This window comes from Astatotilapia calliptera, chromosome 16, assembly GCF_964374335.1.
Source record: "Astatotilapia calliptera chromosome 16, fAstCal68.1, whole genome shotgun sequence".
NCBI classification, from domain to species: Eukaryota; Metazoa; Chordata; class Actinopteri; order Cichliformes; family Cichlidae; genus Astatotilapia; species Astatotilapia calliptera.
This window is the reverse complement of record NC_137437.1, coordinates 24,274,618-24,285,289: the sequence shown is the minus strand read 5'-3', so window position 1 is coordinate 24,285,289 and position 10,672 is coordinate 24,274,618. Positions and strand designations below refer to the sequence as shown.

The 10,672-nt window shown below is 43.7% G+C and overlaps 1 long non-coding RNA gene across 1 annotated transcript; it reads left to right on the top strand.

Moving 5' to 3' along the window:
• The first annotated feature begins 335 nt into the window (after positions 1-335).
• Positions 336-8,380, top strand: LOC145421009 (uncharacterized). Its single transcript, XR_013902270.1, has 2 exons — positions 336-477; positions 7,899-8,380. It is a non-coding gene; the product is annotated as an uncharacterized LOC145421009 (long non-coding RNA).
• Positions 8,381-10,672: the final 2,292 nt, after the last annotated feature.

The following is a 10,672-nucleotide window of genomic DNA, read 5'->3' as shown; positions in this document are numbered from 1 at the left end:
ATCTCGCAAAACAAACTCGGGATCTCGCAAAAGTTGAATTCCAACAATGGCGGCAGCTACTTAGTTGTAATATTACTCTTTCTGGGTCACAAAATAAACTTTTAAGATATTTTGAAGCGTAAATGTAGTTGTGTAAACATCAGATATTTGCTCGGTTTACAAGACATCACATATTTGCAAAAGTGCTCCGACGTTTTCGGAGATCTGACACCCACCATCTTGAAGCTAACGGGTGGTTGAGACCTACTACAGCCGGGAGGAACACCGCTTTCCCGGCACATCGTGCCTCGACCTCCCGGTCGGCTTCGAGCTGGCAGCTAAAACTTTTGCGAGATCTTGCAAAAGTCCGTCTTAATTTTTTTTTCTCCCATGTCCCCTGCAGGGCTCCGTAGTTTCGGAAGTATTAAAACAGTGAATAAGCTCATGTACACACTAAAAGTGCCCTACACGCTTGTACCTTTGGAAACGTTCGTCTTTGTGAGTATTAATATGTTCAGAAACAACTTTTATATGTGTTTACCTGGAGTGAACTGTGATGCTAACGTAACGCATGTGTTAAGCTAGGCTAATCATTAAGTTTGTCATTAAGATGTGTATTAGCTAGCAATTTATTTTCACTTTCTGTATATTTCAGTTACAAATAAGCATAAATAAATAGCAAAGAGAAGCCTTGAGAGAGGATAAGTCTTTAAAGGATCTTCATTAAAAGCAAGAAAAGCAAGCCTTGTGTGGAAGATCTCATCTATTTTGTTCGCTGGATGTCTAGCTTCACATGGTCAAGTGTCGTGAGGGCAGCACAACACTTGACAGCTGGTACATTATTCTTAAGCTTGAAACCTTTACTCCTCGAAACATACTTCTTGTAATTGTGACTAAATAGCTCAGCCTTATCTGATCATAAACACAAAAGGCATTTAGCTTGGCTTTTTGGGCAGCTGCACATCTGAGTCGAGTTTGAAGGTGTCAATTCTGGAGCAGGAGATATCTCTGAGATGTTATTAGATTTAGGTCGGGCCAGTCAATGGTATCAATTCCTTCATCCACTGGGAAATGCTCTCACCACTTGAAGCTGGGGATTGTTGCACATCAGGAAGAACCCAGGACCCAATGCACCAGTGCAGGGTCAGACAACTGGTCCAAGGATTTCATCATGATACCTAATGGCACATGTTGATGTTGGACTACCTGAGCAAACTCTGTATGGTCCAGGTATTGGTTCATTAAACCAGTAGTGGCACTAACCCTGGCCAAGTGCAAAACCAGTTAAAAAAAACACACACACACAATCAGAAAAGATAAGGAGGGAAAAATGTCAGTGGTCTTCACAAAATTGTTCTTGTTTTGGGGGTTGTCTCATTTTTTCCTCTCTAATGCATCTTCGGTTAATTTAGTAACAACAAAGCAGCTGAAACCACATAACAACCCCCTCTGCTACTTAATTGACCAGATCAACCCGAGGTTTAACTGACATGAAAAAAAAACCATTCCTTTTGAGCACTGCCATCCAACTTTTTTCCTTCATTTTACTCAGAGTGCTTTTGTTGCCTAGCTCATATATTGTGCAGCAGGAGATTTGATTATTACAACAAAAAGGTTATTTAAGACAAAATTATGTTAAGTTATCTTAATGACCAGTGAAAGTCAAGCTTCACATTCACATTTTGTCTGAATTCTCCCAGATCTCACAAATGAGACTGGGTCAGCTGTGATAGAAGTAAAATGACTTCCTGATTGATCGAAATGTTTCCACCATTTAATCACTCTCAATTTAATCCATTTTAAATTAGAGCCACTCTGGGGGCATCATCACTGTGATATGGCTCTTAATATATGAAATATTTACCTATTTTCTACTGCAACCACAAACAAGAAAAAAACTGGCGCACAATATGGAAACGCATCTGCAAATGGAAAATGACTGATCGTAGATTATTTAAGGTTATTTAAGGATATAAACTAATGGATTCAATCCACAAAATGGGCATTTATTATAAACGTCTCCTTTTTCTGTTTTCTGTCTAAAACCTCATACATAAGCATGAACTATCAGAATCAGAATCAGAAAGGGGTTTATTGCCAAATGTTGAGCAGGTTTACAACATTAGGAAATTGCTGCGGTGCTTCAGTGTAAACATAGTGTCATAAATAGCACTTAAATAGACATGAAAAAATAAAAGTAGGGATAAGAATTAAAAGTGCTACGTAGAAAGATATGTGCATGAGCTATACATGAGATATATACATGAGAATAAGAATTAAGAGTGCTACGTTGAAAGATATATACATGAGTGCAGGTGGTGATCAGTGCCAATCATGGAATGATGCAGTGAACACAGCGTAGGGTCATGTGTTAGTAGCGGGAACAGTCATATGGTTATTGTTCATGTGTCCAACAGCAGAGGGGAAGAAACTGTTCTTATGGCGAGAGGTTCTGGTGCGAATGGACCGGAGCCTCCTGCCTGAGGGGAGCAGGTCAAACAGACTGTGTCCAGGGTGAGAAGGGTCAGCTGAGATCCGAGCTGCACGCCGCAATGTCCTGGAGGTGTACAGGTCCTGCAAAGATGGGAGTCTGCAGCCAATCACCTTCTCAGCAGAGCGCACAACACGCTGCAGTCTCTGTTTGTCCCTGATAGTGGCTCCAGCGTACCACACGGTGATGGAGGAGGTGAGGATGGACTCGATGATTGCAGTGTAGAACTGCATCATCGTCCGTGTTGGCAGGTTGAATTTGTTCAGCTGCCTCAGGAAGTACATCCTCTGCTGGGCTTTCTTAATGACGGAGGTGATGGTGGGCTCCCACTTCAGGTCCTGGGTGATGGTGGTACCCAGGAAGCGGAATGAGTCCACAGAGGTGATGGGGGTGTCAGTCAGGATGATGGGGGGGAGTGGGGCTGTGTGCTTCCTGAAGTCCACAATAATCTCCACTGTCTTCTGGGCATTCAGCACCAGGTTGTTGTGGCTGCACCAGGACACCAGACGTTCAACCTCCCTCCTGTAGGCAGACTCATCCCCGTCCGAGATGAGTCCAATAACGGTGGTGTCATCTGCAAACTTGATTAGCTTGACAGACTGGTGGGTGGAGGTGCAGCAGTTGGTGTACAGGGAGAAGAGCAGAGGAGAAAGAACACAGCCCTGAGGGGAGCCGGTGCTGATGGTCCGGGAGTCCGAGACATTCTTTCCCAGCCTCACATGCTGCTTCCTGTCCGTCAGGAAGTCAGTGATCCACCGGCAGATGGGGTCAGGCACATTCATCTGGGAAAGCTTGTCTCGGAGATGGTCTGGAAGGATGGTGTTGAAGGCAGAGCTGAAGTCCACAAACAGGATCCTGGCGTAGGTTCCTGGGGAGTCCAGATGCTGCAGGATGAAGTGTAGGGCCATGTTGATGGCGTCGTCTACAGACCTGTTGGCTCTATATGCAAACTGCAGGGGGTCCAGGAGGGGGGCCGTGAGGGTCCTGAGATGGGAGAGAACTAGGCGCTCAAAAGACTTCATGACCACAGCTGTTACCATGAGGTGAGAAATGTAGCTTGTTGGTCTCACATTAGCAAATACGCTTAGTCTCCTTTATCCTGCTCAGACAGATCACTACAGTGTGCCTGGTGTACCTTTCTCTCTACTGCACTGTCAGCTCTGGTAATTGACTCTTGCAGTCTCCTCTGAGCTGTCCACTACATGGCCTCTCAGGCTCCACACCCAATTACAGGCTGCAGCTCCCTGATGGGCTGAGGTGGATGACTCAAGGGAAGTGTCTTTGATGTGTAACTGAAGGTCAGGTACATATACATGGACAAACCTACACTTCAGTGCTATGATCCTTGTAAAACGATTAACTTAAGTTGACACAGGTGATACAACACTGACGCAGTCCCTTGGATTTGACAAATTCATACATAAGTGTTGTTGAATTGTCAGTGTAACCAGTTAGTTAGCTCACGATTGTATCCCTTTTGCTCTGCATAAGGAAACAATTTACTCTTTTGCTAATATCTGACAGACAGATTTTCTTTTTGGATTTCTAGTAACTCGAAAAACCAATGTGAGGGTGCTGCTGGCCAGAGGCAGTCTGTTAAAGATTATATCTATCTGGGTCAGCTGTGATTGCCAGAGGGAATACTTGAGTGGGTCTTTGCATTTTGTATCTATCTGTCTCAGTCGGGTATTTTCAATAAGCCATTGTTTATTTCTTAGCTTTAAACCAAGTTAAAGAAAAGTGGATTACTGCATCTCGTGGCTCAAACTTGTTTGTGACTTCTCATTAATTTTAAGAGCAAACATGGTCAGATGATCAGACAAGTTGATAAAGATATTACTCAAATTATCTTGAAGTAAAATCAACAGCAGACACAATGAACAGTTTTATAATAATCCTCAATTACAATGTTTGTGCAAAAGAGTTTGCTATGAATATTTTAGACAGTAAATTTAGCAGTTTATTACTTTTTAGCCTCAATTTGCATATAACATGACAGCATAACTACTTAGCCTGTGCTTGTCTGGCTGCTGTAGCTACGCTGTAGCACCTTCTACAAATGACATATAAGTCAAAGACTACAAAGTGCATACCAAATAGAGACAGTAATAAGCATTTTGTCAACATGGGCTGCTTGCTTATTTTTCTCAGTACTTCGTAAGCCATTGAGTTCATAAAAATTATGGGTACATGTTTGGATCTTGTTTTTCTCAGAACAATACTAATGGATATGTTGATATTAAACATTAAGGTCACTAATCTTCTCCATTTCAGTAAAACACTTTTAACAAACCCATTAACTGCAAACATTCCCCTGGCTGCAAGCAGCAGATGTAAGCACATCTTTTCAGTAACGAGATAAAGGGAACTAAAAGGAAGCAACCTAAATGTAATTCTAGGCATCCATGTGATAGCAGCTGTCACAAATACATTGCTATGGACATTAAATTAGTTGCAGTGCCGCCCTAATTATAAACCTACATCAATAATATCTGTGCATTACTTGTTGTGATAACATGCTATGATTACACCTAGACCATTATCTCCATATTTTACCCCCTTTTTGGTAAGGATATAACAAAATAAACTTTAAAAAGCCCAAGACATGAAGGGCCAGTACTTTTTGCTTGTGACATTTGAGCCACAGATTGCAATGGATGTGATTACTTCTCGCTGGACCGTTATAAGCGGCTCCATCAGCCAGCTACAAGTGACAAGTGAGAGAAGGAAATGTTTTTAGCTTAGTAGTTTTGAAGCCTAATGGCCCATCTAAGATGTGCACAAACCAATTAGCCTGGCTGACCTTAGAGATGGAGTGTCAGCCATGCCATTCATGGAGAAGGAGGGGCAAGAGACAACTCTTATCTCTGCCTCACTGTTAAAGGGGGCAGATGAGGAGATGAAGAGGGTGGAGGGAATTGATGGCAACCTTGGGGAGAGTGGAAGGGTGAATTAGGAAAACCACTAGTGGTCCTGATCTCTAAAAAAAAAGAAAAAAGATCCAATGAGGACTATTGTATCATCATGAAGGGACAATGTAAAATCACCATTATCGCTCACGTTACTGTTGCCAATATTGTTGTTCAGGATCAAATTTTCTAGTGAAATCCTACAATTAACACCACCTTAGCACAGACTGATGCAAATTTAACATCATTTTCTGATATGTTAGTCTGAAAACTAGGTTATAAAGCTAAAGCTTAAGATGATAAGCTTCAAAAGTACTTTGTAATTCTGGCTTTTAATAACTTTATTCTCTTTCAGACCTCTGTGTCATTTCAGCACGCCTATAATCCAGAAGTTAAAGAGAGAGAGGTTGTTCTGTTGGTTTTAAGATTATGATGTTCCCTGGAATGTGAATGGTTCAGCTTTTTATGTACATTTGGAAAACTTTGTTTTAAAGATAGACATGTTTCAACTTTTTACCTTTTTAAAGTCGACACGAAACACCAAATGTATAAAGGCTAATTTACAGTGTGGCGCTCTGCTTTTATAAACAGACACAGATTTAACAGAAGCCGGATTTAAGAAATAAGTGCTTAAAGTTTTCAGAGCAATTTTAATGCCATCTTGTGTCAGTACAGAACGTGATGTCACCGGGTTGGTTGGTTTGTTGTGGCTAATAGACTTGTATTAGTTTATGTTGGCTAACTAGTAACACATTTTACAAAATTTTTTACTACATAATAGGTTACTACACGTGCACCACACTACAAATATAACTGTTTCTTACCGAAGCACTGAGAAACCTATCAGCATGCGTACAGGAAGAATAGGTCAAAGTGTGGGATGCACAAAAAAAATAAACAACCAAACAAACAAAAAAACATCCAAAGTTTAAGACCACTTGAAAAATGGCAGAAAATCACTTGGAGCCTTGTTAAGATCAAAGCGTGCAAACACGCCCCAGGGAGGGGCCACTTGCCCCATCCTTTCTATCCTTTCTTCCCTCCCCATCTTCAGCTGCCTCCCTCTTCCCGCTCCACCACACCCACACACATGCAGGCTTGGGGTGCAGGTGTGTCACCAGTGTGCAGGGGAGGCACTGGCCTCCTGTGCCTCAATTTTATTCTGCAACCTAGACATCCACATTACTCATACTCTCATAACACATACATATAGGGTCTTAGGGGTGGGCACGTTATACAACGTACAGAGGATGGTCTGTGTATTCTAACCCACCTCTGGTGCTGGTACTACCTTCAATTTTAAATGCATATAGACACTGAGGGTTTTCGGGAGGAGCCGTGCTGCTCTCTGGCAGGAAGCACCATGCCCTCCTATGTTTTAAATGCACTTTAGAACTAGGGGGTTCTGACATAAACAGTAGTAAGCAGGCCGAAAAGCAGCGCACATTTTGGTGCTTTTTTTTTGGTGCTTTTTTTTTCCTGAGATGTCATACACTTTGGATTCTAGCCAATCATTTTACCTTTGCAAGGATAGTAGGCGGGCCCAGGTATGTGCGTTCTTGTAGAGCAGAGCTACAGATTAAAAATGGCGAAGTGGTCAAAAGTCTGGCTGTACTTCACAGCAAAAGTCGCAAACTCAGCAGCCTGCAACAAGTGCTTTAAGGTGATACTGTGCAAAGGAGGTAACGCCTCGAATGTGACGACGAACCTGGCGACATATAGCATTTTGTTAAAAGTCGAGAAATGCACCGTATTTGATAGCTTGCAGCGAGACCTCACACCGGCACATCTGCTGTGGGTGTTGTTGCAAAAGCAGTTTCACCCCGGTTCGTATATTCGTCAGGACTCCAGAAAGAACACCGGGACTCAGTAGTCAATTAACAACACTTTTATTAATACACACTTATTGATTACACCTTCTAGAAGGGATATGTACAGGACCCCGGACTTTCTCTGCAGATCTCAACTCCTTTGTCTGTTACATGCAGTTTTGTATAAGTGACCCCCCTTCTAAACCCTCTACAAGGTGCCATAAAACTAAGTGCTATGTTTACATACTTTTACTTGTGTGTGTGCGAGCACATGAGTGCCTACATGTGCGCGTTCCCGCATGTCTATGTGAGTGCTCGTGAGTGTATGTATGCACTTACCTGTGTGTATGTGTGAGTGCACGTGAGTGAGTGTGCGTGTGGATGTGTGTGCATGACAGTTAAAACACTGTGGGTGTAGATGACTCCCTAGAGGTCATAAAAAACCCATCTCCCTTCCAGACCACAGTTATCCAGTTACAAAAGTTGAGACCCCCACCCAGATATCCTCTGGGGAATTTCCACTCAGCATTGACTCCTCTTTGTCTTAGTTTCACAGTCCAACTGGGGAGGGTCTCCTAAAATCTACTCCTAAGTTCATGACACAATCAGGCCTTTATTACATTGAGGGCAGTGTCAATGTCTGTACAATAATTCTAGATTCTATGTTAACACATTTCTAAACTCTAAATCAGCTAAACATTCCTACAGTGTGGTGCCTGTTATTGGACCCGGAGTTAGCAACATCCCCCAAGAACCCGAGGAGGAGAGTCCTGGCCCCTTGCCCTGCCAGTGCAGCAGAAATGACGGATGATGATGGCAGCAGCAGCCGTTCTTCTCTGGGTGAGTAGCTTAATGTTGTCCGTGTGTAATTTACGTTGAGTAGGCTAACCATGTTATTAAATTAATGCATGTAAGGCGAACTAGCAAACACCGTCATAGTTACATGCGGCTGTCTTCTTGTTTGATGGCAGGTACTCCCTTCACCCTGGCCAAAAAGGCTAAAATGACCAAAGAAAAAGTGGAAAACAGCTAAACATGAGAGGTTTTTGGACAAAGTTTGTGTTTTTTTCCATTGTTTAAGCACTGCTTCCAGCCAAGAGTGATACCATATATGCCCCATAGCTGCAGAAAAGGCTAACATTGTTATTGTTTTACAAAAAACAGCTAAACATGAAAGGTTTTTGGACAAAGTTTGTGTTCTCCCTTCTTTGAGCACCATTTAAGCACCGCCACCGTTTCAAAAGTACCGGTTTGGCACCGGTATCGGATAAAACCTAAACAATACCCCTCCCTATTTAGAACAGCACACAGCAACACTACATATGAGTGGGCGGAGGGAGGTTTAGGGTCTTCACTCACCCCCGTTCTGCTAACCGTCGGGGCTGGGGGGCTGTGAGGAGGTGCTGGTCATTGGATTGGGGTCTGGGATGCGGGGCCTCCCTGCTACTGCAGATAAGGAGGCGGTCTGCTTTCCTCCACCCCAGAGAGAAGGGTTTCATCTCCTGGGTCCAGGTACAGTTTACCCCTCTGGGGGCAGGGGTACCTGGACCTGGGATATAGAGTATGTTTGGGGAGTGTGAATGTGTGTACAGTGTTTATTTGTGTCAGTCTCCACGTCGGGTGAGTGAGGGAATGCACGTTTGTGTCTGTGTGCGCCTGTTTGTCTGTGTCTATATGTTAGCTTGGGTCTTAGACTCCACCTCTCTGGGAACATCTCAGGCTCTCTGAGGTATGGAGGCCTATCTCCCCTCACCACACTCCCTGCCAGTGGCTGATGCCCTCAGACGTTGGTGTGTTGGTGGTTCTTGGTGTCTGGGGCTGGGCGCTCATGTATGTTGTAACAGCAGTCTGGCGAGGAAGGAGCGGCTAGCCGGTCCAGCGGGCATGTGGTGTGGAGGTTAGCCGGATAACACGGAGCCAGTCAGTTAAATTAAACAACAGACCTTTATTCCTTGTCAGCAACATAAGACCATACAAGCCAGGTCTCCACGGCTCTACACTGTCCGTACATACATGTGCGGGGATCGGTAGTCGCTGGTGCCAGGCCGTTACAATGGTGAGGTCTATCCTGAGAACAGAACACGAGCAGCATGTATGGCTGCCACGCTATACTCACACACCCCCTAGGAGACTCCCCCCCCTAGTGGTGCTATAACCCAAAAGGTTTGTTACAATGTACCGACTCACTCCTGGTGGCCGATTGGATGGGCCATTAGTTTTAAGGCCTAATGGCCCATCTAAGATGTGCACAAAGATGGTTTGTGCACATCTTAGAGGCCTGGCTGACCTCAGAGATGGAGTGTCAGCCCTGCCATTCATGGAGAAGGAGGGGCAAGAGACAACTCTTATCTCTTCCTCACTATCCCCCAGTCATGTCTGTCCCTTCTGTAACAACTGAAAATAAAATAAAATAAATACATAATTATAATAAAGGTCAATCAAATGGACCATGATGAGCCAATTGGTAAAGTAAATCCTCTTGGCATCTTTCTTGGCCTTCAGACAACAGTTCTGATGGCTAAAGATCCAAATGGGACAGGCAAAAAAAAAGAAAGAAAAAGAAAACAACGCTTAAACTGAAACGGTTTTGCAGGTTCTCAATTGGATTTAGAACAGGGGAACATGCAGGATGGTCCCAAAAAGTGATGCTATTCTCCTGGAAGAAGTCCAGTGTGTAAAAAACCCAGTCATTACCAAACAGAGGAGGGCCCTCAGCCATAAGTGATGCTGTCTGCAACATCTGGACATAGCCAGCGACCGTTTGACGCTCCTGCACCTCCTGAATGTTCATTGTGCCACTGAAGGAAAAAGCACCGCAGATCAGCTTGGAACCTTGTTAAGATTCAACCATGCAAAATATGATTTTTTGCAAGTGGTCTTAAACTTTTTATCGGGACTGTTTTAGACGTGAGGCAAAGATAAGTTCGAATGTAAGTAAAGGAGAGTGTAATGTGGAGAGTTTTCTTTTTTTTTTTTCTATGGACATGCTGATGGATATGATTCCCAACAGACTATGAAAAACAGAGTTATTTTTGTTGTGTAACACGCATATGTCTGTGAAGGTTCTCAGTCATCCAGGTCATCGTAGTCAAAGGAGCTTGCAAAGAAAAGCGTCTGGACTTCTTTAAGTTGCTTGAAGACGTTTCACCTCTCATCCGAGAAGCTTCTTCAGTTCTAAGGTCAAATGGTGGAGAGTCCCAGATATAAACCTAGTGGGAGAAACCCCCCACAGAGGGACAAAAGGACCCCCTGATGATCCTCTAATCGCCTGAGCCAAGGTGTGAAACTGGGTGTGGGTCCCAATCAGCCAGAGTTTCGGGTGTGTTCATTGTGAAACCTGGCCCCCCCTTATCATGCGAATTCCTGAGGTCAGATGGCCCAGGATGTGAGTGAGCGTTAAGGCATCTGGGAAGGGATCTCAAAACTGGATTATAGATGGCAGAGAGTTGGTGTCGTAAACCCCCGCCTCTGTTCAAAGATGG